The sequence below is a fragment of the Mus musculus genome, chromosome 13 (genome assembly GCF_000001635.26).
Source record: "Mus musculus strain C57BL/6J chromosome 13, GRCm38.p6 C57BL/6J".
Lineage (NCBI taxonomy): Eukaryota > Metazoa > Chordata > Mammalia > Rodentia > Muridae > Mus > Mus musculus.
Window position 1 is genome coordinate 35,986,899 of NC_000079.6, and position 25,266 is coordinate 36,012,164.

Below are 25,266 nucleotides of genomic sequence, written 5' to 3' on the forward strand. Positions count from 1 at the left end.
TCAGCACATACAGGAGGTTGGGGGGATTCAGGCTGCAACACCGATGACAGAGCATGCTGCCACTAGGCTGTAGGTTAGAGGGTCACATCAAAGGAACTAAGGAAGTGCAATTAGCAGCTTCAATTACAGCCCCCTCAGAGCCCACAACTGACTTCTACAGCCAGACAATCACTGTGCATAAATTGGCCATTAAAATGGATCATACTTTTCTTCTATAAACTTTCAGAATTGGCATTTGAATCTATTTGAAAAAGACAGATTATTCAACTGCAAGTAGGATCTAAGAAAACAGAATTATCTTAGTCCTTGAGGTCTTTACTGCTAACTCTTCAGACGTGGAATCACCCTCCAATGAACCTGAGACTCACGGGTAGGAGAGCCGGGCTCAACAGCCAGAAGTGGGGGTAGAAAGACCTGCCAGTGGGATAGACCAGCCCTGCCAGGGATCCTAAACCTGCCCCTGCTACCTCCTGCTTGTTTCAGAGCAGCTGGGAACCAACTAGACAACAGGCATGGGGAGTACTCGACAACTGTTTTAGCTACACCCAGAGTCTAAATGTAGGGAGGCACATGGCAAGTGCTTATGTGCAGGGCCCAGCTTAGTCACCATGCGTAGCAATTTTAGCAATCTTTGAAGGCCCTTCTCTTTCTACCTGCAGGAGCATATGGGTCTGTAATGACTAAAGTGACATGCCAATGACATGGATGATAAGGCTATGTGCCTTTTTTTTTTTTAATTGAATTGAACTTGAGAAATGACTGCTGGGTTGGTTCTTATCTTCTCTAGAGCTGTGCTTTCCTGCCCAGGAGGGCCCTTGTACTCTTAACTGCTCTGACGGCTTGGTGAGAAGGGAGTGCATAGACACTGGAAGTGAGATGAGAGATGTGGATTTCTGGCTGTGCTGGCAAAATCCAGGGTAGACCATTGCTGCTCCCTTCCCTGAGGTTACTAAAGCTGGCCAGGGTAAGTGGCAAATGTGCCTCAAAGGCATGTGATGATGCCATTACTCTCCATCGTGAGGACAGTGACAGGGGCATCTAAGGAGGGTTTGCTATATGCCCGGTGCTGCTCTAAGTGCTCCCGAGTATCTCACAAAAGTGAACATAACTTGTTTTGCTTTAATAATCATTAAAGGTGTGTTCTTGCTCAGATGAGCATGTCCTTCCATTTCACACACCAAAGCCAGCACCACAGTGATCCACACTGAACACATGATAAAAGCCAGTGCAGTACCAACTGTCACTGTTACTAAAACCACACCAAAATAGCCTAAACAGAATGGTGTGGTGTTGATGAGATGGCTCCGTGTGTAAAGACAGCCACCAGGCACAGCAACCTGAGTTCACTCCTCTGAACTTACAAGGTGGAAGGGAACAACTGATCTTGCATGTTGTCCTATGATATTTACATGCATGCTTATAGCATGGGTCTGTGTGCTAGACATATGCACACATAAATAATATCTAAAAAATAGAAAGAAATATGCATGATCTTCAGGAATAAACTAGAAATCTTAAAATCTAGGGTGGCTGTGGTGATGCAAGTCTATAATTCCTGCACCCAGGAGGCAGTTTGTCAGCCTGGGATACAGTGTTTTCAGGCCAACACTCTATGTAGTGAGATTGTCTTAGAATGCCAAAGTAACAAAAATTATCCTTCTGCCTAAGCTTAGACATTTAGACTAACCCCTCCCTTGCAAGGTTTCACATTATAGCTCCAGACTAACCTACAGCTTGTCATGTAGCCCCAGCTGGGCCTCAATCTCCAGGAAATCCTGCGTTAGCCTTCCAAATGCTTGGATTACAGGTGTGAGCAATTGTGCTCAGCTTCTAAAACAGATTTTTACCAGCCATCTCATGGAAAGGCATGATTTATTGGGCTAAGAAGGAGGGAGAGGATGAGGCTGCAGGTAGAGTACACGCTCACAACCCCAGCCTCAAGTTGAGGTAGGAGGACTGGACTGAAGCCAGGCTGGGCTCCACAGGAAGACTGGATACAGGGTCAGGACAAACCAGTCCCAGACAGACAAACCACCAAAAGACAGTGATGTCAAAACAGAGAATAATGTGAAAACGAAACTCTTAAATTATTTTTGGGATACAACCAAAATAGGGCATTCGTCAGAGGTGAGAGGTCAACCCAGGGGAGTCTTTCACACTGGACCCTGGCATCAATTAGCTGGCAGTCTTATCTTGAGGACTTGGGACTAGAGTTGAAGGGTTATTAAGGACATTTCTCTGAAGTGTCCCATAGATCCTTAAGTACATGGCATATATTGCTCTATATTTCTGCTTATTTTAATCTAAAACTGTTTTTCCCAAGGTGATCATGAATTTCTGGGAAGATACACTGAGTTTATCTTGTGCTCCAAACATTCAGAAGCATTTTAAAGCTCTTTCACTCTCTCAACATGGCTACACTTAACAGGGGATTTGGAAGGCGATAAATACAACAAAACGCCTTTCAGCTACCAATTAATGAATCTCCCATGGAATTCCAGCTTGAGGCCTCTTTTCAGAGGGCAAGTGCCCAGCTATGCACTCTCCCTGGCCTGTACTGCAGAGGGAAATCCCAGCATCAGGGCCTCTGGCTTATGCCAAAGCTGGACAGCTTGTCCAACTGCAATTCACCCAGCCACTCTCTGTGACACCACGGCAGCCTTGTCACTACTGCCTACTATGTCTGTAAGCCATGAGTTAGAGATACTGGGGCCTTCCTAATGAGGACAGAGGTGGTGACATAATACTTGTCCCTGTGTAGTAAGTGCTCTGGCAAGAGTAAAGAAGAGCTTTGGGGTGGAGCTCATTAGTAGAGCAATTGCTTGGCAATTTTCAGGTATAATTATCAGCAAGGAAAAATAAAAAAGGAAAAGAAAAAAATAACAAATATACTCCCCTCCTTACATCCCACACCATGGCTAGCAATTATTGTTGTTATCCTTGCTTGTAGGGACAGAGAGAGCAGATATAAGTGTGCATGTTCTCATTAACATATCCTTGCATTCCTTGTGAAATGGCTGCTCATGCAGGATTAGTGATATACCGTGATCTTTCTCTTAAGTGTTCTGGTTTGGACAAGGGATGGCATGGTACTATAACTCTCACCTGCTGTCATTAGCTTTCTGAGCCATCTTATCTGTTTGCCTGCATGTCTGATGTTGAGTTACAGAAGTAAGCCCACTATGTGAGGGCCTTTTTGTGTTCCAGGGGGAAATATAACTATTTTAAGGGATCTCAGAGAACTGTGGCCTCTAAGGAGCCTGGAAACACAGTCAGAGGCTTCCCATTTCAGCAAGCTTTTGGTTCTTTTTTTTTTTTTTTTTTTTGAGCACAAACATTTTAATGGTCTAAAATGAGATTTTTTTTTTAAGAGATTATCTACAGTTCAAAGCTCACCTTTTAATGTGTCCCACCCATGACCCTTTTAGGAGACATAAAATTATGAAGGATATCACCAGAAGCTATGTAAACATTTCATCTAAGGACCAAGAGAAGTTCAAGGTGTTTTCACAAGGAAACCAAAGAGACAACTGATATGAAAGAGCTGACCGCAGTCAGAGAAATCTTGGGAGGAGAACTAGAGTGAAGGACAAGGCGATGAGCAGGTGGGAGAGAAAAAGCAAACAGCTCAAACAGATCCTGTGAGGCGGGCGACCCAGGACGAAGGCTGGCTTTGGCATTATCTAGGTAACCCCGGTTTGTTGTTTTGTTTTATTTTGTTTTCTTTCCATAGGCGACTTTAATAATCTTGTTGCAAAACCAGTCCAAATCCTACTGCATTAAAGTCCTCATTGACTTGTTGGGTATAGGTGGTGCCCATGTGCTCTCATAACAAAAGTATCAGTTCTGGCAAGAAAGCTCAGCTGTGCCTTGATGGTACTGTTAGTAGAATGGCCTTGGGCTAGGCCAGGCATGTCCCAGCGATGTTCTGCTGGCTCCAGGGGACAGAAGACTGAGCCTCATTACTCTATCAATTTCTTGGCCTTGAAGAAGCGACGCAGGTAGAAGACCTGCCAGGTGGCTAGTCCAATGAGGCAGAACATGGAAAAGATGCTGAAGTACAGGACCCGGGTGTTCGTGGACTCATTAGTGTCCCTCATCTCCTCTTCCCGCTTCTTCATGTAGGCAAAGTCATTAACAATGGACTCGGAAAGGTCCTCGAGCCGTCGTAACTCCACCTCCAGTGGTTTGAGTTTCTCGACTTTTGCAATCTCTTCATAATTTTTCGCCTCTACTCCATGCTTCATGTCTAGAATCACGAGTTGGTCAGGTATCTGCCCTGTTCCCTTGCTCTCAAAACACACTTCAAACATGTCATAGTCTTCCGTGGTAAAGGCAAACTTCCCCTTGGTTGCATCCTCTTTGGCATACAGAATATGGCCAGCAGAATCTGTGATCTTGAGGTGGGGGCGCAGGCCGCCAGCGCCCCCAGACTGGTCGGTGATCTCGTAGGCGCCCGTCACCAGCAGGTCCTTGTGGATCTCCTCTCGGAGACACTTGCGAGAGTTCACGGGCAGATGGAAGGAGATGCCGAGGACCGAGCTGGGGCCGAGCAGCAACAGAAAGAGCCAGGCGGACGGGAGAGGGCCGGGCCGGGAGAGTGGGCCAAACAAACCAGACATGGTGCCGGAGCCTCGTTCACCACCCGGGCAAAGCTTTTGGTTCTTGCTACAGGTACAGGTCTGTTTTGAATGGATGCATGTGTGGGTGCAGAGGCTCCTAACAAGTCCACATCCATAAAAAGTGGGGGAGAGGTTAGCTTTTCCAGGTAGTCACTGCCTGGGCAACACTAGAGTTGCTCATTAGGGAAGCCATGGCATGATGGGAAGGCAGGCAAGCCACTGCTCCTTTCTTCTGATTGACATTCTTGGGTAATAAATGACAGGGAGTATAATCTAAGGAGATTTAGGCCAAGCACTTACTCTTATTACTGAATGAGTACTCTTTAAAACCAACCAACCAACCAACCAACCAACCAACCAACCTACCCCAGAGTGGAGTAGTTTCTCTCCAAGTCCTTCTAGAAGGTAAGACTACACACAGTAAATGAGATGGAGAGACTGCAGGTATGGTGCTGCTGTAAGACATGACGGCCTGGGCACTGTTCTCCAGAGCTGGTGCTTATGAATGCTTCCAGCTCTGGTCTAGACCAGCACTCAGGGTAGGGAGATGGTTAAGAAAAGGAGACAGGAGCAGACAGGAGACTGATGGGAGGGGCTGGGCAATGAGCAAGATGGTGCAGATGCAGGGCTCCAAGAGGAAAGTCTGTTAATACTATGATGGGGTTGTTGGCAGACAGTATTATGAACAAGACCACCAAATCTGCATGACTCCCAATTTGCTGCTTAACTCTGGTCTCTACCGATAATGGAAATCTATCGTCCTCACAAAGCCAATGCTGAGGAGATAACCAAGTACCACAGCAATTACTACATTAAATTCTTGCATTCCATTTGCCCAGATAACATGTTTGAACACAGAAAACAGATACAGAGATTCAACATTGGTGAGGACTGTCCAATATGGCTTAAATTCTGTCAGGTTTGTCTACTTGTGGCTTTGTGGCAAGTGCTGTGAAGCTTAAGCAGCAGCAGATGGACATCACTGTGAACAGGGCTGGGGAGCTGTATATTCACCATGGTGATGGCGTGGAAGAGGCTGGGTTATGACCGTGTCCTCTCATAAATATGGAGAATACTTCTTGGAAACTGGGGACCTATTGGATATTGGGGCTGGCAAAGGCAAGTACTATGCCATTAACTACCCACTCCAAGATAGGATTCATGATGGGTTCTATGAAGCCATTTTCAAGCCAGTCATGTCCAAAGCAATGGAGATGCTCTAGCCTAGTGCAGTGGTCTTACAGTGTGGCTCAGATTCCCCATCAGGGGACTGGTTATGTAGCTTCAATCTGACCACCAAAGGATATATGGAGTTCAAGAGTTTCAACTAGCCTATGCTAATGCTGCGAGAAGGCAGATAAGGAGGTGGCTATACCATCTGTAATGTTGCTTCGTGCTGGACTTACAAAACAGCTGTGGCCCTGGACACAGATCCCTAAAGAGCTACCATACAATGGCTGCTTTGAATACTTTGGATAGAGTTTTAAGCTTTACAGCCCTTCCAATATGACTAACCAGAACACTAATAAATACCTAGAAAAGATCAAGCAGAGGCTCTTGAGAACTTACGAATGCTGTCCTATGCCCCTGGCAATCCCACAGGACAGTGGTGATGAGGATGAGGAAGATGCTGACAAATGCATCTCCATCTGCTCCTCTGACAAACCCACTGCCTGTGAGGAAGGATTCTCTGACTCAGATTCAGAGGGAGAAGGTAGTTGTAAGAAGTCTTTTAACTTCAAAAAACCCAAGAGTCAAAACAGAGGATGAAAGAGAAAGATCCAAAAGAGAGAGAGAGAGAGAGAGAGAGAGAGAGAGAGAGAAGTCACAGAAAAAAGAAGTCTCCTTGGAGAAAACCAAGGAGGAGAAGCTAGAAGTCAAAGGGTAAAAGAAGAGGTCAAGTTGGCCTGAGCAAGGTCTGCAGTTGGCTACTCCCCTGGCTCCCCCTTTTCCTTAATCTCTCAGATTTTATACTTTTTATTCCTTTTCAAATAAAATATATGAAATATAACATCCCTAGGGACTAGATAGGAACTAGGGACAGGGCCCAGGGCCCAGGGCCCAGGGCAGTGGTGCTGGGAGACCTCTTCCCAGAGCTACCTTGTCCATCCTGCCCCATCCTGTCCATCTTAGTTTTGAACCATGTAGAGTCTGAGTGGAAAGAAAACAACCAGAAGACAAAATCCTGAACTGCCATGTGCCTGCATAGGAGCTCTGTTAAGATGCCCTTATTAGGGTCTCTAGAAGGGGTGACTAGGTCTTCTGGGCCCTCTTATTCTGCTTAGGTAATAGCAGTCATTTTTAAATTGGTTCTTTTTATACCTTCCCACTCGTCTTGGGCAAACAGAAAACTTACATTGCCCTGTCTTCAATTCTGCAGGTGGAGGTTGTTAGCCTAGTTTTCTTTTTGAGATATTTTCATTTTGTGAGACTCTTTGTAATAAAACAGTGCATATCTATAGAAAGAGAAAAACAAAACAAAGAACAGGAGACAGGCACTTGTTCTAGCATATTCTCCTACCTCTGCTGGGCTGGGGTACAACTAGTAAGGCAGGGAGACAAACATGCCTGGCTGGAGTCCCTAGGAGCCGCGTGGAACATTGCATAACAGGCTCTGTGAAATGAAAGCATCCGAACAGTAGATCCAACTCAGGCACCCAGCCCTTCTTGGAATTGAGCAAATCCTGAGACCCAAACATCACGTCAGAGTACAACTTGGTTCTTGGCCAGGCATAGTGACAGCAGAGTCTGGGCGCATTGCCAGAAACAATGTTCCACTGGAGGTCATGCTCCTGCAGTAAGGGTGAGACCCAAGCTTGGTACACGTCAGCCCTTGAACTCAACACTGAGGCCACCGGCACCTCATCAGTAGGCCCTGTCCCGATACAGTTAGTGGCAAGGCCCTGCAAATGCTCACCATCCTTCCTTGGTTACAGGCCAGAAGGAGCAAACTCCTGTCAAGTGGAAACTTGTAGTTCTTTGGGAAGTTAGTTATATCAAGTGATGGTTTGCTGGAGCACACAGTGACAGTTGCTAGAGCAAACTGTTTTCCTGAAGCAGACACTGGTGAAAGGATGTTTGGATATAGCCGACATGTGAAAGGAGGCTTGATAAAGGAGTATAAACGTGGTGGGAGAGGAGCACTGAACCTAGGTTTGGTTTGTTCCGCACTTATTATTTGATAAAGACACGCATGTATTGTTAGCCTTACACAGTGTTGTTGAGCTCACGTTGGGATAACTCCAACATTGAGAGAAACTCGCCCACAAACTGCTTGTGAGGTTCCTGCAGCAGCTTGCTGCTTCTGTGGCCTTGGCTCAGGCCAGTTAGAGAGCCTGGCAATTTCTTCAGTATTGAACTATATATAGTTGCTGGTTGGTGCCTGATGTTGGCTTGCTGAAAAGACTGGACTATAGCTGCCAGTTAGTGTGTGGTGTCTGCCTGTCTAGCGGACTGGTCTGCAGCTGCTGAATCATATTTGGTGTTTGCTACAGGACTGAACTGCTGCCTAAGAGGATCAAGCTCACCCCCAAGGAACTGTTGCTGAACAGGTCCATTTCCCTCATATCCTAATAACTTTTCTCTTCCACAACCTCTGCTGGGTGGTGGGCTAGAGAATTGGTTGAACCCTTATTAAAAGAAGGTTGCAAAAAACTTATGCCTGATATATGTCTGTTCACTGTTCTGGGAGGCATCTCTGATGAACACTGGGTACTAGGCTGCTCTTATTCACTCCCTCAGGACCCCTATCATTAGGGTGAATAAGAAGGCAGGCTCAGAGACACTGCTCAGGACAAAGGCCAGCCCTGCTCATCCACTGCAGATGCTCCGCCTACCTCTGCTTTAGCTGCTTTCAGTTTGTCATTGTTACCAGTTGATGACTGCCCAGTACCTTACTTGGCTGGACGGGGAACAGTTCTGTTGTCTGCATTATGTCATTCTCTAGATTTTGGACTTTGTGGGCTTCCAGAATTGAGGGATCATTACCGAGAGACATGGTTTCCTCAGTTCTGAACACAGCAGAACCCAAGCCAAGGTAAGTCTCCCAGTGGAGTCAGTGTTGAGAGACTCTGGGTAGGAGTCAGGGTCACACTCACTTTCAGATTCAGGCCTATGCAATGCCCTCATTTACTGTCCCCTTTCAAAAGCTGCCTTAGGAAGTTTGATAAAAAGTTCCCCATGATTCACAGTGAGTGTCCTCTTTTCTGGTTGTGCTCAATCACTTTGTACATCCAGTGCTTTCTGGAAGTTTCTCTGGGTGCATTCTATCCCAAACTATTCCTAACAGGATGCTGACAGCTGGCAGCAGGTCCCCTTCCTGTGCCCTCAATTCTGATGTCAATGAAGCATGTGCTAGAGAGGCTGAGAAACAACAGAAACAAAGGACCCTAGTGACAGCCTAAGCCGGCAGGTTCCTACAGCTCTTGTCCTGCTGGCCACCCAGAGCACTTTTCTTGTCCTTGGAGCCCTCAGATTTGCAGCAACTACATTGTGGCTCCTTGCTCACAGGCCCACAGGGAGCTATGAGTGACACCCAAGGACTTTAGGTATGCGGTTAGCAGTAATTTCTTTCCAGTGCTTTAGCACTGGCAAGAATGACATTACAATCCAGGGTCACTTCTGACTAACTGCACTCCCCTATATCTCTCCCTCTAGCAGCCAGGTTGTAGAGCACATCACAACAGTCACTGGGAGAAAAATATCAGTGTAATCCAGACTGCCTGGCAGGGCCTCAGAGGGGCCCCTAGTCCTATGTGAGATCTTATTCCAGCTCAGTGGCAAGGAGACAGCTGTGCTGGAAGCATTGAGAAAGAGTTGACAGGGAAGTGTGGGGAACCAGAACATCAGCAGCCACACATGCACAGGACAGAATACAGACTCTGTTAACACAGGCATGAAGGAGCTACTTCCTGAATGTTCCTCCAGAACTCCCAGGTCAGAGGGTCAAGGAGACATTTGAGTTCATGTGCAAGATTCTTGTCTTTCCTGAAATGTCTGGGTAAAGACATATCTTGGCTAGGGGATAGGACAAGGCTATCTATACCACACTTGTGGAAATGTCAAGCTATGCCATCCTGAAATAAGCAGCTGCTTTCCATGGCCATACCTTCCTCGGATGCCCGCCCTTCATATTTGAACCTTCCTCCTGTTTCCCTCCTCCCAGATGCCCAATGCTTACAGTTATTTGTCAATGCCCCTTAGTCTGCTTTCTAGCTGGGCCATCTTTCATTCAGAATGGCCATGGCCAGGCCTCAAAGACAGTGCAATGCCTTGTACATCAGCTGTAGGGATGGCTACTGTGAAGGGGTCTCGTTTGTGGGGATAGGCTGCTGGCCACAACGCTCAGGCTCCCCTCTTTTCAAGGGAAGCAAGAGGCCTGTAGCCCTTAGTTTACTGCAGGAAGTTACTCTGGATGGGGCAGGAAGAGAGGGCAAAGCCAGGGCCTGACATGACAGTGGCCCTCGTGAGGCCAGGGTTTTTGCTTCCTTGGGTCAGCCTACTGGTGGTGGCTCTCTGGCACCCCTCAACTCTTCTCTCAAGCCAAGTCTTGGAGCTAACTTAGTATATGGAAAATTCACTATGGACTTTGGGGGGAATAACACCCTTACCAAGGTCCCCCAAGGCTATTACTGAGTTTTCCTTCCAATCAGATACCAAGTGTGGTGATTTGAATACGAATGACCCCATAGGCTTATATATTTGAGGTATGGCTTTATTGGAGGAACTGTGTTACTGGGAGTGGGCTTTGGGGTTTTAAAAGCTCAAGTCAGGCCCAAAGTCCTGCTTGCAGATCTGGATGTAGAACTCTCACCTCCTCCAGCATCATATCTGCCTATGTGCTGCCCTGCTTCCCACCATGCTGATAATGGACTAAACCTCTGAAGGGTTAAGCTCTAAACCTCTGCTAGCAAGCCAAAGCTAAACACTTTCTTTATTAAGAGTTGTTGAAGTCATGGTACCTTTTCATAGCAATAGAATCTGATAGCAAGTAAGAGAAGCATCAATATCTGAAGGCCTCCTTGAGCCCCTAGCAGAGGTGTCAACCTCTACATCTGAGCATCCTCCACCCACTTCTGTGCTCACAGTAGGAGTCACGGCTACTGAGACACGCACTGGATGGACACTACTTTTGGTGGATGAGACCAGTCTCTACCAGCCTGCAGAGAGAATGAACCACAGTGGCTGTTCTTCACCAGTGCTCTGCATGGCTCGGGAGACTGATCCTTTCTGCTTGCCACTGCCCAGAGCAGCTCAGGCTGATGACAGGACCCTGGCCAGCCTTGGCTGCACAAGTGGTCCTGGCTTACATCTCCCTACCCTACTGAAGCAGGAATTCATGATAGGCAGTTGGGGAGAAAAGGAAAACAAGTTGCTCCCACATTACAGTTAGAATACACATTAGGGTTAAAAAGAATATCGAATTAAAACTTTAAGGGTGGGAACAATAGGCATGAGAAATAAAGAAGCTTGTAGCTGGCTGTGAGTTAGCCAAGTGGACCAATAAGAGACAGGCAGAGGCTCTGAGAAGTAAGGCCAGTGTCTGTGGACTGGCTGCCTAGGATCCATGGACTTTCTGTGGAACACATGCTTGTTTACATAGCATTGCTTCTAAAGCAACTAATCAGCAGAGGCTAAACTGTAGGTAAAGACAGTTTCTAAAAGCCTCCATCCATTTTAGGAAATCCAATTTGCCCAAAGAATCAAGAGTTAAACACGAGGTAACTAGGAACACTTGTAGTTAATTTTTTTTTTCTTCCTGAGACAGGGTTTCTCTGTGTAGCCATGGCTGTCCTCGAACTCAAAAATCCGCCTGCCTCTGCCTCCTGAGTGCTGGCATTAAAGGCCCGGCTCTGTAGTTAAATCTTGACAGCTAGATAAGTCAGTTATCCACCATGATGAAGCACAAGCCACCATACAAACGTGAGAACAAAGAGCACAGCCAGGAAGACATCTGCAAGGTCTACAACTAGGAGGCCAGTGACTAGCAGTCAAGATCAACAGCTAAAAGGGGGCTTCAGAGATGAGGGCAGGTGGGCTTCAGCCACCCCTAACTGGGCAGGCAGGACACGAACTGAGCATGATCAACTTGTTTCAGCCAGGGGAACATGTACAGAGCATGGGGCCTTCTAATAGGATAACTAATAGAATCCCTTATCAAAATCTTACTTATAATTCTCAATTAAGTCTTTATTCAAGGCCTCTCAGAGGTCAGCCTCTTGGAGCCCCTTTCACTGGTGCTAAGAGCTTTGCTTTCTTTCTCTGTTGAGCCTTCATCAGTCTTAGGCCTGGGGCTAGAGAGATAGCTTGGTGGTTATACGTACTGACTGCTTTTTTAGGGGACCCAGACTCAATTCCCAGAACCCACATGGTAGCACATAACTGTCTCTAACTCCATTCCCAGGGGATATAATAGGTACCAGGCATGCACATGGTTCACAAACATAAATACAGGCAACATACTTATACATTAAAAATCAAAACCCCCAAAGCCTTAGGTTTTCCCCTCACTTTCTTCAAATTCTCACACTTTAAAAAGTTCTCCTTAATAGGGGGCCGGGGAGATGGCTCAGTGGTTAAGAGTACTGACTGCTCTTCCAGGGTTCCTGAGTTCAATTCCCAGCAGTCATATGGTGGCTAACAACCATCTGTAATGGGATCTGATACCTTTAGTCACTGTCCTATTGCTGTGAGGAGACACTATAACCAAATCAACCCTTATGGGAGAACGCACTGAACTGGGGGCTGGCTTAGAGTCTCAGAGCCTTAGCCCGTTAGCACCATAGCAGGCAGCATGGTGGCACATGTTCTTGGAGACAGTTACAGTGTGCTTAAAATACATCTTTTAAAAGAATTCTCCTTAATAGCTAGGTGTGGTGGCACATGCCTTTAATCCTAGCACCTGGGAAGTAAAGACAGGCAGATCTTTGAGTCTGAGGCCACCCTGATCTACAAAGTGAGTTCCAGGACAGTTCAAGGCTACATAGAGAAATCCTGTCTCCAAAAAACCAAAAAACCAAAAAAACTGAAAAAACCAAAAAAACCCAAACCAAACCAAACCAAACCAAAAAACCCCTCTGTAATAGAGTCTATCTTCTGTTTCTGACACCAGTGTCTGAGGGTGACATTTGCTGGCATCCAAAGTCACTGAGACACATCTACCTGGTCCCAGAAAGGTCCTGTGGAACTCAAACCTGTATCATTATGGTAGTGACAGCCCATCCTTATCCTCTGTGCTACCCAGGACTAGAGGCTGTTTCCAGCCACACGGCCGACGCACTGCAACAAGAGATTCAGAGTAACTGTTCTCTGGAGGCCATAGCTGTGCCTTCACGTGAGCTTACCTTCAGCTGCTAAGGGGAAGGTACAAGAAAATTACTCCCTGCCCACACACAGTTTTTGTCACTGCTGATTTTAAGAAGGACCCACGACTGATACTTTTTCAGTTCTAGTTGCTTCAAATAAATCCGATGATGTACACTGACTTCATACTTCCATAGTAGCAACTGATACTGCTCCACATTCTAAAGTTTCCATTGTGTCACACACTTGGTGGCTTAGCTCCTTGTAAGGTATGGGTAGCAGATATTCCATTATCACTATCACCACATCATCACTGCCTCCACCACCATCACCTTCACTAATGTGGTTGTTTGAATAAGAATGGTCCCATAGGCTCATATACTTGAGTGTTTAGTCATCAGGCAGTGGAACCATTTGAAAGGAATTAGGAGGTGTGGCCTTGTCAGAGGAATTGTGTTACTGGAGGGCAGGCTTTGAGGTTTCAGAAGCCCTTGCCAGGTCCATGGACTAGGACGTAGCTCTGAGCTACTGCTCCAATGCTCTGTGTGCCACCATGCTCCCAGCCATGATGATAATGGACTAAGGCCCTGAGACTCTAATCCAGTCCCCAGTTCAGTGCATTCTTCCATAAGGGTTGCCTTGGTTGTGGTGTCTTCAGTAAGGGTAACAGTGACTAAGTCGCTTACCACCATTACCAAGGCCACCGCCACTGTCCCTACTTTACAGAGATCAGGGTCTAAAGGTAAATCTATTTATCAAACTTTATGGAGTTAAACTTAGTACTTTGACTTGAAGCTCATTTCTAAATTTAATTTTTTAAATCTACATTCAAAATCTCTGCTAATCCTGTAAATATAATATAGATTAAAAAGTCAGTGTAAAAAAATTAAAACAAATAAAGCCCCACAATCCCTCACCATAAACTTGCTTTACCTCTGCATACAAATCCTGGGATAGTTTTAAATGGCCAGGCAGTCATTAGCTTCATATGTAGACTTATGCTGTCTGATGTTACTAGTTGGACTGTTTTTTTGTCCTGAAGCTAGAACCTAGGGCCTTCAGCATGACATGTTAACTCAGCTCACTAACTGATAGGAACTGCAGTTTGTGGGGGAAAAAATAGCCACACCTTTGCTAGATTCTGCAAGGACGACTGATAAGAATTCTCTGACTCAGGAGAGTTGGAATGTTACAAATCCAGAGCCAAATTATCTTGGGCTATTTTTAGTCCTATTAATATCTGTTGATTGCCACATCTGCCTGACCTGTCATGCTTGTGACTAGCATGTGAAACCTTTGTGGAGGTACTAAGAGATAATTAGTAACTATTAGCCCAGCTAAGAATGCTATCAACACCTGAAACCTATTCAGAGATTTCCCCACTTCCTTGCAACCTGCTTACCTGATGTTCTCATCAATGTATTTACAAATTGTTTTGACTTTTGACTTTCTTTTGCTCTTAACTATGAAACATTGTATTTGGGGCAAAGCAAACTCACATTCCTGGGCAATGGTCAGTCATATCTGGCTCCAGAATAAACCACTTTTTTCTTTGAAGTGAAAGCTTTGTTTTGTATCGCCACAGAGCAAACACTGTATCTCAGTAGCTTGAGTTTCAGCCTCAGCTAAACATGACTGACTAGGGCTGCTTAGTGTGGTAACTCAGGCTTGTAGTTCCAACACGGAAGAGGCAGAGGCAGAAGGATCCCAAATCTGCACTCTCTAAGGGTTTCCAGGTCAGCCTGGGCTTCAGAGGGAGAAAAAAGCCTTTCCTCATCCCTGTGTCTTTGTCTCTTCACTCACTCTTCGGTTTCCCTCCTGACCCAGGTGCGGTGATTTGACTGAGCAATCTCCCCCATCAGCTCATGTGCTTGATCCCAAGAGGGTGGTACTGTTCCGAAGGTTTAGGAACTTTAGGAGGTGGGGTCTTGCTGGAGAAAGTATGTCACTGGCTTTGGGGGTTTACAGCCTTACTTCCTGTATGGGAACAGGGCTGTTTATGATCAGTCAGCCTTCTGACCTGCAGCCTCTCCTGCTGCTATGGACCCCACCACTCTGGAGCTGTAAGCCCAAGGAAACCTTTCTGCCGTAAACTGACTTTAGTCACGGTATTTGACCACAGCCATAGCAAAGGAACCGACATAGTGCTTCCTGTAGGTGGAAAGTATGGTGTGAAGGCCATCAGCAGAGGAATCCCTGCTGGCACTGAGAAGCTCTGTGGAGGGAGCCTTCCCTACCCACCTCTGGCTCGCTCCCACAGCAGTGTGAGGTGCCTGAGTGCCTGTAGCAACCCCAAGATTATGTCAGTTGTTCTTGGCACTGTCTGTCTCAGCACACTATACACTTGCTGCCATTTGCTTTATGTAGTTTATGTAATTGTCTCCAGTGAGAGGTTCAGCTCTGTGCAGCCAGGGGCTGTGTTAGCCACATGTCTTAATGGCCCTGGAAACCAGGGAAGCCAAACTTGGCCAGTAGGTTGGTGTTCATGGTCCTTCAGATGTGGCTGGTGCAGACACAGAATGCCCTTCCTTACTTCAGTGTATCTTAAACTGCTGGTGCCACCCACAGGGCCACTCCAGGCTACATCAGTCTTCGGAACACATGGCTACAGTTTACTAATCTCACTCTAACCTGTCCCTTCTCCGGCTTGAGAGTAAAGGATGGGTGTGGTCTGCAGCGGAATTTGGGCAGTAGACAAACACTTTGTTATGGTTGGCATCTTAGTACTCCAAGGCCCTCATAACGAAGGTTTGATCATCGGCGTGAGGCAGTCAGAAGGTTCTGGAACCTTTAGGTGGTGGAGTCTAGAAGAAAGTTAGGTTACTGGGAGTATGGCCATGATTGGGATATTGGGACCTCTTCCTTTTTCCTTCTTTCTTTGCTTTCTGGCTGCCACAAGGTGAAGAGTTTTTCTCCAGCCTATGTGGTCCACAGTGAGATGTGGCCCAAAGCAAGGAAGCTAGCCAACCAGGGACTGAAACCTGTGAAAGACTAAGTCCACACAAATCTTTCTTCTTTATAGCCTGACTCTGACTAACCTCCGCACCCCTCTTCTGCTAGCTTCACAGACAGCTCACAATGGCGCCACACTCTGTCCCAGTGCTTGGCCTGGTACTCACTCCTTTTCTGATGGCTACAGGAAAGAATTCTAAGAAGAGACCTTGTCTAAAATCCCAGGTAGAGCCTGGTAGGGTAGGAAGCCAGGTGGATGGGGTGCCAGCATGGGCAGATCTGTCAAGGGAGAGCTCCCTCTCTCTTCTGCTCCCCCAAGCCATTCTCATGGACACGACACTGTCATGACACTCACGAACCAACACGTTCTGGATCTGGAAGACTAATCCCAGTCTTGACATATGAGGTCAGCGACAAAAGGGGTTTTGTTTTGCCTTGTCAGTCTCAAATACAATCTGGTATAGACATTGTCCAATTTCTGATGTGTTTTGGTTCATACAGCATAGATTATCACTGCACCCAGCAGCAAGAAAAAGAAAACCCTGACCTTGGATCTAACCCTGACAATGCCTGCCAGTGTGACAAGACCCAATTCCTTGGTAACCTGTAGCAATATCACCTTTGCTTTTGCTTCACTGGAGCGACATGTTCCCATCACTTAGCTTTGGGACCCTAATACAGGAAGCTGCAGAATTTAAAACAACCAACCCCAAGTGCTTTTATCATGTAGGATTTATAGTTGTTGTTACTGATAGAAACATCCTAAATTGTGCTAAGGCAAAACTGGCTCCCCCAGAGCTTCAAGAACACACGCTTTCCTCTCCATTCGAAGAAAATGGTAGAAGAAGCCCTTTATATCATTAGTTCTTAGGAAGTGTCCTGGGCAAAGCAGGGCCATCACTGCAAGCAATTATAACGCTCAAGCTCAGAGACTAGAAACAATTACTTTAAGATGATGGGGAGATCACAATGCAGCTGCTATAAATACTCACACACTCAAGGGAGGCAAACCACTGAAAGATAACGCCTAAGGAAATGCATGTAAAATAGCTACAGAACAGTGTAGGAATGATTCTGTGCAACTATCCATCAAAGAAATGGACACAAACGCTCACACAAAAAAGGTGTCCAATGGTGTTCACAGCAGTACAGTTCACAGCCACAAATAAGCAGAAAGAACCCAGATGCATGTTCAGTGAGGAAAAGGTGAGGCAAAGGCAGGAAAGGTGGCAGTGAAGGCAGTATACGCAGATGGATCATTACTAAATCAGAAAAGGGCTGAGTTTGGACATAAACTATACCATGGATGACCCAGATGACACTACGTTAAGTACAAGAAGCCAGGCATAGATGGCCATACATTGTATGAATCTGTTCATCTGAAAAAGCTAGTAGACCATTCAGTCTGTAAAGACCAGACATAGAGGAGAGAATGAGGAGTAACTGAATGGCTGTGGGTTCCTGGATGGTACCCTGAAAATGCCTTTGTTGACTACCCTAAAAAGAGGAATATACTTCAAACAGGGATATTTTGTGGCATGGTGAATCTTGGTAAAGATGTAAAAATGAGTTTGCAGTTGTTGCTCCAATGCCATCTGGACTGTGTTGTCCTGTGTGGCATGGGGGCCACTGTGCACTTGAAATATGGCTGGTCCAAATTGAGATGCTCTGTGAGTGTAAGGTACACACACAGTTTCCAAGGATTGTTTTAGACACACTGAGTTTAAGACAACAGAATCCTAAAACTAAGCTTGCCTGATTTTTCACTTTTAAAATATTGTTACTAGGTAATTTAAGATTCCATGGCTGGCTTGAATTTATATCTTTTATTGTATGTCTTTTGGATGGTACAAAAATGTTACCTTTTAAAATCATTTTTTAACTTTTAGGAAGTTTTTTTTTTAAAGAAGGCAAACCTCACCATTGTACTATTGCAAAATTCACCATGTTGACCCTGACTTTTGTTTTTGAAATGAGAAGGTGACATATGCAGTACATCGAGGGCCTAGATGCTCCTCGCCTTAGTTCAGTTTTCCTGGTGGTACACACTTGCAGAACTACGGTGTAGTATGCAAACAGGGGAAGTGGCATTTACACATTTACATTTTTTCTTTGTGGACCACCTATCTCCATTAGAGAGTCAGGGGATGCAATAGGAAGCTGCACCTGGCAGCTGCTGGTTCTCAGTAAGATAAATAGTTCTCCTCTAGGAATGATAAAACTCAAGTAGAACCCAAATGCAAGCTTCTTCCTCACTGTACGCAGAGGAGTGGTTTGTGGCATCTGTCAGCATTCACAGAACTGCATCTTGGACACAGTACACCATCATCTCACATCACTCACACACTTGCCTCAAACTGGGGGTGGCGTGGACTTGCAGAATCAGGGCACCTAGTGGCCTCACAGACATGAGCCCTGTCTCTAGCACACCAATCACTGAAGGCTAAATGAAGCTGTCAGGTTTGACAGTAGCTGCACACATTCCCCTTGAGGAAAGTCAAAGCGACAAGGCTGCCAGCTGACTGACAGCCAATAAAAACGACCACCCTTCATTTCTGCCTTTGCAGGGGCAGAGAGGATGTCTGAAGATCTCATGGTCCACAGTGAATTAGCTGACGGTCACAAAAACGAGGATTTGGAGATGATGCCTCCCTCCCCCTTTTCATCTCCAGGGCCATTCCAAGAACATGTCTTCAGAACCCTCTGTTTGCATGGCACGCTCACACCCCCTGGACATGGAGCACGGTGTGGGAGAGGAAGTGCCCGTTTCCCTCATATCTAACTTACCATGTACAAACACTCACAAAAGTAGTATTAACTTGGTTGAAAACTCTAAAGGTAGAAAAGCTCCTGAGGGACTCGCCAGGAAAACTGTCATGCTACAGACCAACCATGGGAGGGCAGGGTGACTGATGATTTCCATTTCATGCTTTCCAAATTATTTTTTAAAAAAGGGTAAGAAGGTGATATGGGACTGTTTAGATGGTCAACTTGATCCTGATTCAACTTTGGTATCTGTCCAGAAATTTGTCCATTTCGTCCAGGTTTTCCAGTTTTGTTGAGTATAGCCTTTTGTAGAAGGATCTGATGGTGTTTTGGATTTCTTCAGGATCTGTTGTTATGTCTCCCTTTTCATTTCTGATTTTGTTAATTAGGATTTTGTCCCTGTGCCCTTTAGTGAGTCTAGCTAAGGGTTTATCTATCTTGTTGATTTTCTCAAAGAACCAACTCCTCGTTTGGTTAATTCTTTGAATAGTTCTTCTTGTTTCCACTTGGTTGATTTCACCCCTGAGTTTGATTATTTCCTGCCGTCTACTCCTCTTGGGTGAATTTGCTTCCTTTTTTTCTAGGGCTTTTAGATGTGTTGTCAAGCTGCTAGTATGTGCTGTCTCCCGTTTCTTCTTGGAGGCACTCAGAGCTATGAGTTTCCCTCTTAGAAATGCTTTCATTGTGTCCCATAGGTTTGGGTACGTTGTGGCTTCATTTTCATTAAACTCTAAAAAGTCTTTAATTTCTTTCTTTATTCCTTCCTTGACCAAGGTATCATTGAGAAGAGTGTTATTCAGTTTCCACGTGAATGTTGGCTTTCCATTATTTATGTTGTTATTGAAGATCAGTCTTAGGCCATGGTGGTCTGATAGGATACATGGGACAATTTCAATATTTTTGTATCTATTGAGGCCTGTTTTGTGACCAATTATATGGTCAATTTTGGAGAAGGTCCCGTGAGGTGCTGAGAAGAAGGTATATCCTTTTGTTTTAGGATAAAATGTTCTGTAGATATCTGTCAGGTCCATTTGTTTCATAACTTCTGTTAGTTTCACTGTGTCCCTGTTTAGTTTCTGTTTCCACGATCTGTCCTTTGAAGAAAGTGGTGTGTTGAAGTAATAGTCTCCCAACCAAAAAAAGCCCAGGACCAGATGGGTTTAGTGCAGAGTTCTATCAGACCTTCAAAGAAGATCTAATTCCAATTCTGCACAAACTATTTCACAAAATAGAAGTAGAAGGTACTCTACCCAACTCATTTTATGAAGCCACTATTACTCTGATACCTAAACCACAGAAAGATCCAACAAAGATAGAGAACTTCAGACCAATTTCTCTTATGAATATCGATGCAAAAATCCTCAATAAAATTCTCGCTAACCGAATCCAAGAACACATTAAAGCAATCATCCATCCTGACCAAGTAGGTTTTATTCCAGGGATGCAGGGATGGTTTAATATACGAAAATCCATCAATGTAATCCATTATATAAACAAACTCAAAGACAAAAATCACATGATCATCTCGTTAGATGCAGAAAAAGCATTTGACAAGATCCAACACCCATTTATGATAAAAGTTTTGGAAAGATCAGGAATTCAAGGCCCATACCTAAACATGATAAAAGCAATCTACAGCAAACCAGTAGCCAACATCAAAGTAAATGGAGAGAAGCTGGAAGCAATCCCACTAAAATCAGGGACTAGACAAGGCTGCCCACTTTCTCCCTACCTTTTCAACATAGTACTTGAAGTATTAGCCAGAGCAATTCGACAACAAAAGGAGATCAAGGGGATACAAATTGGAAAAGAGGAAGTCAAAATATCACTTTTTGCAGATGATATGATAGTATATATAAGTGACCCTAAAAATTCTACCAGAGAACTCCTAAACCTGATAAACAGTTTCGGTGAAGTAGCTGGATATAAAATAAACTCAAACAAGTCAATGGCCTTTCTCTATACAAAGAATAAACAGGCTGAGAAAGAAATTAGGGAAACAACACCCTTCTCAATAGTCACAAATAATATAAAATATCTTGGCGTGACTCTAACTAAGGAAGTGAAAGATCTGTATGATAAAAACTTCAAATCTCTGAAGAAAGAAATTAAGGAAGATCTCAGAAGATGGAAAGATCTCCCATGCTCATGGATTGGCAGGATCAACATTGTAAAAATGGCTATCTTGCCAAAAGCAATCTACAGATTCAATGCAATCCCCATCAAAATTCCAACTCAATTCTTCAACGAATTGGAAGGAGCAATTTGCAAATTTGTCTGGAATAACAAAAAACCTAGGATAGCAAAAAGTCTTCTCAAGGATAAAAGAACTTCTGGCGGAATCACCATGCCAGACCTAAAGCTTTACTACAGAGCAATTGTGATAAAAACTGCATGGTACTGGTATAGAGACAGACAAGTAGACCAATGGAATAGAATTGAAGACCCAGAAATGAACCCACACACCTATGGTCACTTGATCTTCGACAAGGGAGCTAAAACCATCCAGTGGAAGAAAGACAGCATTTTCAACAATTGGTGCTGGCACAACTGGTTGTTATCGTGTAGAAGAATGCGAATCGATCCATACTTATCTCCTTGTACTAAGGTCAAATCTAAGTGGATCAAGGAACTTCACATAAAACCAGCGACACTGAAACTTATAGAGGAGAAAGTGGGGAAAAGCCTTGAAGATATGGGCACAGGGGAAAAATTCCTGAACAGAACAGCAATGGCTTGTGCTGTAAGATCGAGAATTGACAAATGGGACCTAATGAAACTCCAAAGTTTCTGCAAGGCAAAAGACACCGTCAATAAGACAAAAAGACCACCAACAGATTGGGAAAGGATCTTTACCTATCCTAAATCAGATAGGGGACTAATATCCAACATATATAAAGAACTCAAGAAGGTGGACTTCAGAAAATCAAATAACCCCATTAAAAAATGGGGCTCAGAACTGAACAAAGAATTCTCACCTGAGGAATACCGAATGGCAGAGAAGCACTTGAAAAAATGTTCAACATCTTTAATCATCAGGGAAATGCAAATCAAAACAACCCTGAGATTCCACCTCACACCAGTCAGAATGGCTAAGATCAAAAATTCAGGTGACAGCAGATGCTGGCGTGGATGTGGAGAAAGAGGAACACTCCTCCATTGTTGGTGGGAGTGCAGGCTTGTACAACCACTCTGGAAATCAGTCTGGCGGTTCCTCAGAAAACTGGACATAGTACTACCGGAGGATCCAGCAATACCTCTCCTGGGCATATATCCAGAAGATGCCCCAACTGGTAAGAAGGACACATGCTCCACTATGTTCATAGCAGCCTTATTTATAATAGCCAGAAGCTGGAAAGAACCTAGATGCCCCTCAACAGAGGAATGGATACAGAAAATGTGGTACATCTACACAATGGAGTACTACTCAGCTATTAAAAAGAATGAATTTATGAAATTCCTAGCCAAATGGATGGACCTGGAGGGCATCATCCTGAGTGAGGTAACACATTCACAAAGAAACTCACACAATATGTATTCACTGATAAGTGGATATTAGCCCCAAACCTAGGATACCCAAGATATAAGATATAATTTGCTAAACACATGAAACTCAAGAAGAATGAAGACTGAAGTGTGGACACTATGCCCCTCCTTAGATTTGGGAACAAAACACCCATGGAAGGAGTTACAGAGACAAAGTTTGGAGCTGAGATGAAAGGATGGACCATGTAGAGACTGCCATATCCAGGGATCCACCCCATAATCAGCATCCAAACGCTGACACCATTGCATACACTAGCAAGATTTTATTGAAAGGACCCAGATGTAGCTGTCTCTTGTGAGACTATGCCGGGGCCTAGCAAACACAGAAGTGGATGCTCACAGTCAGCTAATGGATGGATCATAGGGCTCCCAATGGAGGAGCTAGAGAAAGTAGCCAAGGAGCTAAAGGGATCTGCAACCCTATAGGTGGAACAACATTATGAACTAACCAGTACCCCGGAGCTCTTGACTCTAGCTGCATATATATCAAAAGATGGCCTAGTCGGCCATCACTGGAAAGAGAGGCCCATTGGACTTGCAAACTTTATATGCCCCAGTACAGGGGAACACCAGGGCCAAAAAGGGGGAGTGGGTGGGCAGGGGAGTGGGGGTGGGTGGATATGGGGGACTTTTGGTATAGCATTGGAAATGTAAATGAGTTAAATACCTAATAAAAAATGGAAAAAAAAAAAGGGTAAGAAAGCGAACATGCTAGACAACAGATTTCGGATAGTCTTCATTGTCTGGTAGGAGCTGAGCAGAGAAAACTGGGAATCCTCTAGAAGCAGCAGCAGACAGGCATGGGTTGAAACACCGCACACTACTACCACTCGCCATGAAGGCTCAGGAGGAGTCAGTCTTCCTGTGGCTGGAGGTGTGTCTCAGTGGTGAGTGTTTGCTTAGTGTTTGCAATGCCCTTGCTTTCCTCCACAGTACCGACAAGAGGAAGGAAAACAGAAATCCTGATCCATCCTTTCTATCAGTGATCCCATGCCTTCCATCTCGTGCAGGAAGGGCTTCAAAGGCCTTCAGACTGTGCCAATGCTGGGGTCATACAAGAGACTGGGACTCATTTGATCTGGGGTGTTGTTTACACACCAGCTTTTCTAAAAATACATGTTGTTGGCTTACAGACAATTCTGCTAGACTCTTTCCAGGCACCTACCAATAGATTATGACATCACCAGATGCAGGTGGTCTGGCAGCCTGTAAGAGGACTGCTTGCCACCCAGCCCCACTTTCTCTCTCTCCCTCTCTCTTTTCTCACTCTCAGTCACTTCTTCTCTCCCTTCTCACTCTTGGTCATTCTTTCTCTGTGTTCCTATGTGTTCCTGGAAGGCTTCTCATTCTCTCCTTCTGTCCCTTTAGATCCCCACTCTCTCTGCCTTCATGGCTCTGCCTGCTTCTACCCCTTCTCCAGGTCCTCATTCCCATCCCTTCTCCAAAAAATTTCCCTATACCAGGTCTGTTGCATGTTGTGATTTCTCAGGGGAACACCTTGGCATAGGCCCATCAGGTACCCCCTTAAGCCTCGCTACTGCTGCGTTATATTTCATAATACATGTAGCCAATAACCTACTTTCTGTCTCTCTGGACATTCCATATGAATGGAATCACCCATGTGTCATGCTCACTTAGTTTTTGGTATGCATCAGCTGTTCATGACTGAGATTATGGTATGGTCACCTGGGTTGTTTCTACCTTTAGGCCATTGTAAATAGTACTGCTCTGCACATTTACACACGGGATTTTGTTTAAACACCTGTTTCAATCTTTTTCGGAGTGTGCCTGCTGGTCAGACAGCAGTTCCACGGAGAATGTATTCAGGAAAGAACAAGTTATTTTCCACTCATCAGGATGGCAAAATCTTTCCAGGTTAGTCTACTATTTGGCCAAGACTCACTCAGGTTAACAACAAAAAAAACCCTCAAAAAACAAAAATGACAAAGTTGGCAAATCTGGACACCAGAGCTAACTATTTCATCAAACTAATTATAAAGAAAAGGAGAGGAAAAATATGTAAATATAATCTATAGATTTATCTTTAAAGACATTTGAGACACCCCCTGTTTAAGAGATTTATTTATTTTGTTCATGAGTACACTGTCGCTGTCTTCAGACCCACCAGAAGAGGGCACTGGATCCCATTACAGATGGTTATGAACAAGGTTGCTGGGAACTGAACTCAGGACCTCTGGAGTGCTCAGCCAGTGCTCTTAGCCTCTGAGCCATCTCTCCAGCCTGAGGCCTAATTTTTTTTTTTTAAATCTTAGTTCAAATACACATTTTGAAAAATTATATTTGTGGTACAAGGAAAATGTAAACATTTATATATTACTAATTTGTTTATACAGTGATAGTCTTGAAGTTATGCTTTAGAAAGATATTATTTTCAGAATAACACTAAAATAATTTTCAATGGAATGATAGGATCTTTCTCAAAATAATATGGGAGACTGTGGGCAAAAACACGGGTTAAAAAAAGTTGTTCATGTAACTGTCAAAATGCTGGATGGGTAACATGGCTTATTGGGTTATTATCTTGTGCATATACTTAATTTATTTTCAGGAAGAGAAAGTTAAAGAAACAAACTCTCAGGGCCGGAGAGATGGCTCAGCAGATAAGAGCACTGACTGCTTTTCCAGAGGTCCTGTGTTCATTTCCCAGCAACCACATGGAGGTTTAACAACCATCTGTAATGAGATCTGATGCCCTCTTCTGGTGTGTCTGAAGACAGCTCAGTGTACTCGTATATATAAAATAAATAAACCTAAACAAACAAACAAACAAACCCAAAAAGTAAACTCTCAGCCATTGGGAAGTAATAAATAGGAACCCCTCACCTCCTTCAGTGCGTTCCCAGGGCACTGCGGATTCCTGGCAGGTAAGATTTTTATGGTAATGGAATTAGCTCCCTAGGTGGGGCTCACTCTACAGGCCTCAGGCCCTGTCTCCTTCTAAGACAAGAGTATCCTTTTAAGTTTTCCAGCTGAATCTACTTAAAAGCATTTTCTATCCTTAGAATTTGAAGTAAACCTAATACTATGTTTTGGGTGTGTCTGTATGTGGTTGGATGCA

The 25,266-nt window shown here is 44.6% G+C and overlaps 1 protein-coding gene and 2 pseudogenes across 2 annotated transcripts in view; 1 reads left to right on the forward strand and 2 right to left on the reverse strand.

The window, feature by feature from the left end:
• The window catches only part of Lyrm4 (LYR motif containing 4), a 138,561-nt gene that overhangs the window by 8,102 nt on the left and 105,193 nt on the right, over nt 1-25,266 (reverse strand). The window lies entirely within an intron of this gene.
• Tmed10-ps lies at nt 3,359-8,274 on the reverse strand (annotated as a pseudogene). The gene has a single exon (XR_873237.3). The product of XR_873237.3 is annotated as a transmembrane p24 trafficking protein 10, pseudogene (transcript).
• Nucleotides 5,217-6,213, forward strand: Gm18132 (predicted gene, 18132; annotated as a pseudogene).